This window comes from Martes martes (genome assembly GCF_963455335.1).
Source record: "Martes martes genome assembly, chromosome: 6".
NCBI lineage: Eukaryota > Metazoa > Chordata > Mammalia > Carnivora > Mustelidae > Martes > Martes martes.
In genome coordinates this window covers 20,632,344-20,638,068 of record NC_137893.1, presented here as the reverse complement: position 1 = coordinate 20,638,068, position 5,725 = coordinate 20,632,344, and the positions used below count along the sequence as shown (strand labels likewise).

Below are 5,725 nucleotides of genomic sequence, written 5' to 3'. Positions count from 1 at the left end.
TTAAGAATATGAATTGTCTGCTAAAAATTGGCTCTGGGATATATATATATATATATATATATATATATATATTCCCCTACTCCTTCCCAAACTCTTTCTTTCCCTCTCTCACAAATAACACATACACAACTGCACGCTCATAAAAATTGGGTTTCCCAAAATTTCCCACTCGCCTAGGAAGCAAAATACAAAGCTGGATGAGGAAACGTGACTCAGCCCCCTACGTTTAGTATTTACTGCCAATAAGAGATTTTTCAGGAAGAAAAGTCCTATTTCCCAAGCCACCACCAAAGTGAAAGGAATCTGATCCTCAGTGTTTGCCTCAGACTCTTTATGAGGCTGTGGTCGGGTGAGGGGCAGTGGCTAGAGGTTGCGTGAGCCCCAGAATGCTCTGCCTCCCTTTGTGGGACAACATTTTTTGACAGCTATTGACAATTCTCATTTCCACGTGACAGAGTCCATATGGTCAAAAGAATGTGACCCAGGCCTTATAAAAGCAACAGCATGGTGTTTTTACTTGAAAGTGTGTTCTGTTCAGGGCAATTTTAACGGAACTGAGAATTTAGCGGGCTGTGGTACAAATAAGCACACTCGCGTAATATTTTAGAAGCAACACAGACTTCTCTGAATGAGAGCCTGATTAAGTGGTAAGAGAATAGTCTGGGCTCCGGGAAGTCCAGTCTGAACAAGGACTCTGGGATATGCATTTCTGTGACTCTCTTCGGGTGCAGGTTTTCTTACCTGTGGAATCGATGTCACTACTTCGGAAACAAAAGTGTCGAAAGGACTGGTGTTTTTTAAGTGCTCACGCTGGTTTCTTTAGCCCCAGCCACAGCTATTCTCCATGGCGTTCTGCCGGACTTTGAAGAATGTTGGTATGATAATTGCAGGAAAGAAACTCTGCCTCTGGAAACCATATGTTACTGCACATTCATGGAGCTTCAACTCTGATTCCACATCCAGAAGGAACTGTGTGACTCAAGGGGACAGTTCCCACCTCCTCACCGATCACGTTTGAGGTGAGAAAAAGGAATATCTGAAGGAATAAACGTAACGCGTTGTGGAAGTCAGTCTTGGGTTCTGTGTGGGGTGGACTTAGAAACAATTCCATTTTTTCTCAGCACTGGACAGCCTATGGTTGTGAGGGAAGAGGGAGAGACAGAATATGTAACTTCAGTTTTGAAGACGTTACACTTTGAATTATGTTGACGGAGAGGGTTTGTTCCCGGGAGCCCCACCGAACAGTCTGGTTGGGTTATTCAGGGAATAAAGACATCAGTACAGCTGCCCTCTGGTCTCTCCTCCAAACCACCGTCTGTGTGTTCCAGGGAAGGAATCTCAGCTTATTCATGAGCGGCGCTCTCTTTCCACAGGATAGTCATTGTTTTGAAAATAGGAGAAAACCTCAACAGCTCTGAAGCATATAATTATGCTTTCTTATTACCCAACAAGAATGTTCTCTGGAGTGTTGTTGTGATGATATACTTGCAAGTACTTGGCAGAGGGGAGGGTAGCTGAGGAGGAGGGTGGGAGGCCAGGGAGCCAAGAGGCTTGACTTCCATTCTGCTTATTCTGTCTTTCCTGTCTAACAGCTCTCGCAGCTCTGTGGCTTTTCTTCAAATCAACTAGGTAGACTTTTGGTGTGGGTTCCCAGGCTCCATTAGGTTATTAGTGTAATAAGTGATTTCAGAGTATTAGGGCAGATTCCACTATCACTGAATCATCTACAGATTCGAGGCCAGATGATGACATCAGAAACATATGTGTTCGTCTGGAGGCAACACTTGGCCTAAGAAACAGAGCAAGAGCTCCAGTGGGAGAACTAGGCTTTCATTGGCCTAAAAAGAACCCCAAGAGGTGAGTTCCTTTATCTTTTGCCTCCAGGCAAGAAGTCACTTAAAAAAAAATCCCCCTTAAATGCTTGATATGCTGTTCTCGAATATTTCTGAGAGAGCCCTTTTAGAAAGCTAGGGCTTAAGTGTTTCACCAACAAGGCAAGGCTTCACGTGTGAGGAATAAATTCTGTATGCTACAACTCATAATTATCATGATTTTATAAACCTGGAATTTCCTAACCAAGCTCTTTATTTTCATTCAGAGCAGCATCTGCGGGATCGTTCTTCATTAATCACATCTGCCACCCAAATGCCCATCTATATTTTTTTAAAAAGCATATTCCAGTTAGGTGTTTTAAGTAGGCACATCACTATACTGGGTGTGGTAATGCCTCCAAATGCATTTTTTTGTCAAGCCATGGGACAAACTTTAAATCATTTTATAAGTTGACATCATATTTGAGCTTTAGGCAGGCCCTGTGGTTTCCATAGTAACAAAATCACTTCAGAGTATAAGAAACATGTGGAAGATTATAGAAAAAAAAAGAGGGAATCTGAATTGAACAAAAGGCAGGAGCTAAATTCAGAATTTCTTGGGATGCTGGTTTTATTACTGTTTTATTTATTTCAAAAGACTAGTACAAATCCTCCTGATGCTACAAGGTGCAAATTGTGTCTGTTTTCTTGTCATCTTGTCATCAAGATCATCTTACTCCAACCTATGGTTTTACAGATGCTTACATTCCCCATTGTGTGTGTGTGTGTGTGTATCTATGTATATCTACGTACACACACACACACACACACAGAAGATCTGTGGTCTTCAAAAAAACTAATTTCACCATTTTAGATTAGGTACTGGTAGTAAGAAAACTTTCCCAAGGTCCTGCCTCGTTTTCTCTCTAGACACGTACAAGCACCAAGACACTCCAAAGCCCTGCTGGATAAGTAGTGTAGTGACTTGGCAGCATGATTTGTTCACTCACTTGTTCATTTGTTAGAGACATACTTACTGAGCAGCTCTTATGACAGATAGAGCCCTTGTACCAGACATCGAGCTATACATCGACAATGTGGTTACCAGTAAGTACCATGTGGGTAATGTACGAAAGGTTTAGTGGGAACCTTCCTGGTCTCTTACCTGGTCTCCTCTGTGATCAATAGCTCACGTTCCCCAAGTTCCCAGGTCTGTGGGCAGCTCAGGTGGCAATGTGGGTCCCTCACCAAATGGGCTCTTTTGTTAGAGGTTTGGGCTGTTGGGTCTTTCACTTATTAACTTCTCTGAACGAGGAGACTTGTGCCCTTAATCCTGTTTTTTCTACTATTCTGATTGGCTGGATCCAATGTAATCCTAGTACTTTGGCCTCTAAGTGATGAGAACTAGGACAGGATTAGCTGGAATTTTAAGACGGCATCTATGTTTGTGACACATCATTAAGCAAATACTAGCTGTCCTGGGCAATGAATTTCTCCTTTTGGTTATGTCAGAAGCTGGAACCAAAGGGAAGCCATTCGTCTCAACTCTCCTCGGTGATAGGCATTGGGATCATTAAATCCAGAGGTGGAAGAAATGTCATCCTTAGAGAAACATCTCCTTCGAGACTGACAGTCAGAGTGAAATCTGACACCCTCCTTCTGGGCTCACCTGTTTGGGGTGTTTTGGAGGTCTTTCAAAGGGATGGCTCTTCTTGTGAGGGCAGGCTCACAGCAAACAGTGCAGAGGGCTTAGCTGTGACGTTGCAGGCTGCAATGTAGGCGTGCCCAAGAATGCATCAAAGGCATTAGCGCCGATCTCTGGAAAGAAGCAGTAGTAATTAAAATATTTGCCATCTTTCTCTTTGAGAAGGATTTCTGTCCCATGACCACATAATAGCACTAGTAAATGTGATCTGTCAGAGTGCGTGGCTGGAAATGCAAACGATGGTTAGGGACTTAACACTGCTTTTAGTGAGCCCCTGGTCCTTCCATCTGGGGCACACCTCTCCTCTTGTGCATTCAAGTCTACCCCTCTGCCTCCTTCAGGACGTAGTGCTCGTAATTATTCGTTACTTCTGTCTCGCATTTTCAATTACTTTCTTTGGCTTTTTCCTTTTATATATAAATAGGTGCCAAACTCCCCAAACCTTAAAAAAGAAAACACACAAGCCAATGAAACCTTGTGGTCAGCCTTCTCTTTTTGACCTCTTACCGTCGAGCTCTTGTCCTATCTCTGATGAAATTCTTGCTGGGGGTGCAGTCAGAGCCCTGTTTCTGTCCTCCTACTTGCCTCCTTGGCAGCATTCCTTTTCCTCCCAAACACCCCTTCCTTTCTGATAAGCACTCCTCCGGCTTCTATACCATTACTCCCTTGAATTTCCCCTGCATCTCTATCTCCCACCATTTCTGTGCAATATCTTCACCATTTCTCCTTCACTGCCCATAGTTAGAAATCGTTTCCCAGATAATATCCCTACCCTTGGTACTCATCTCTTCTCTCTCACTCTATCTTCCCATATGAAATGTTCTCCCACATGAAACTGCTACTTTTGTAGGTAAAATGTGATCACATATTAGCAATTTCATATGGGTCAACCCATAATAATTTCCAGATTCCCATTTCCAGTCCTGATCTTTCTCCTAAGCATAGACAAATATTTCCAATGATCAACCGGACATTTCCGATTGGATTGTCCTAAGTCACCTCAAAATTAATACATCTCAAATGGAATGCTTATGAATGACAGAAATTTCTGTACCTCAAGTATTCTTATTTTTTTTTTTTTTAAGTAGGCTCCACACCCAGTATGGAGCCCAATGCAGGGCTTGAACTCACCATCTTGAGATCAAGATCTGAGCTGAGATCAAGAGTCAGATGTTCTACTGAGTCACCCAGGTGCCCCAGAAATTTCAGTAATTTTTGAAATCTCCCTCCTTTTGAACTTCCGTGGCCAGTCACAAAGTCAGAGAATCCGAGCTCATAAAGATCCCCACTGTATTATCTTAGATCAGGCCATTACTATGGTTTACCTGGTGATTGCAATGGCTTCATCTATGGAATTTCTGCTTCTCTTGGCACCGCATTCCACTTCATCTTGTATCTCGCCACCAAAAATATCTTCTAAAAAGCAAAGCTGAGCATGTAACCCCAAGATGCATCACCATCCAGTTATGTTCAGCTCCTGTGATTCTGACCCTCCAATCCTTCACCACAGTTGTTCTGATGGAATGACTTGTTGTCTCCTGAAACAGCAGACTCTTTCACAACCCTGTGCTTTCTTCTGTCTGAGCTGTTCTCCTCATTCTCTAAGAAACTCTGACTCAGCCTCTGATGGTCAGCTTAAAAACATCATCCTATATCAAACCTCACCAAACTCTTCCTGCCAAGTTGGTCCCGTGATTTCCATACACTTTGCCCACATTTGTAGTCTAGCACTTTCCAGGTCATCTGGTAGTTGGATTTATCCATTTACACATTGGTCGTCTCTAATAGATTAAACACTCAGATCATGTTTCTCTCATTTCTAAATTCGGAGTATGTGCATTTCTTCTTTCCCTGAAGCAATTTGAGTGAGGCTCCCATGAGATTTCAGAGGAAGTTGTAGATGGGAGGATGTACAAAGAATTCAAGCTTTCATTTTGTGTTCCTTGGCAAAATAGACAGCCTCCCTTTTGACACAGGGTCCCTGTCTAATCTTGATGATCAGACGGGATGGGAGCCCAAAGTTGTTGGATCACTGATCCTCAGGATGTCAGCTATTAGCAACGCTCACTGAAACCCCAGAGTAGAACAGAGAAGGAAAGAGGAAAACATGTCCAAGTGAGTAACTCAGAGTCAGTGTGAGGAATTGAATCTCTGGCCATCTTTTCTCAGACATCAGGTGCTACGAACACAGTGGACCTGCCCCTACATT

At 42.9% G+C, this 5,725-nt stretch overlaps 1 long non-coding RNA gene across 1 annotated transcript; it reads right to left on the bottom strand.

Moving 5' to 3' along the window:
• Window positions 1-490: 490 nt before the first annotated feature.
• LOC308344994 lies at window positions 491-5,082 on the bottom strand. Its single transcript, XR_013967032.1, has 3 exons — window positions 4,842-5,082; window positions 3,481-3,629; window positions 491-1,132 (listed from the first exon to the last, which is right to left on the bottom strand). It is a non-coding gene; the product is annotated as an uncharacterized lncRNA (long non-coding RNA).
• Window positions 5,083-5,725: the final 643 nt, after the last annotated feature.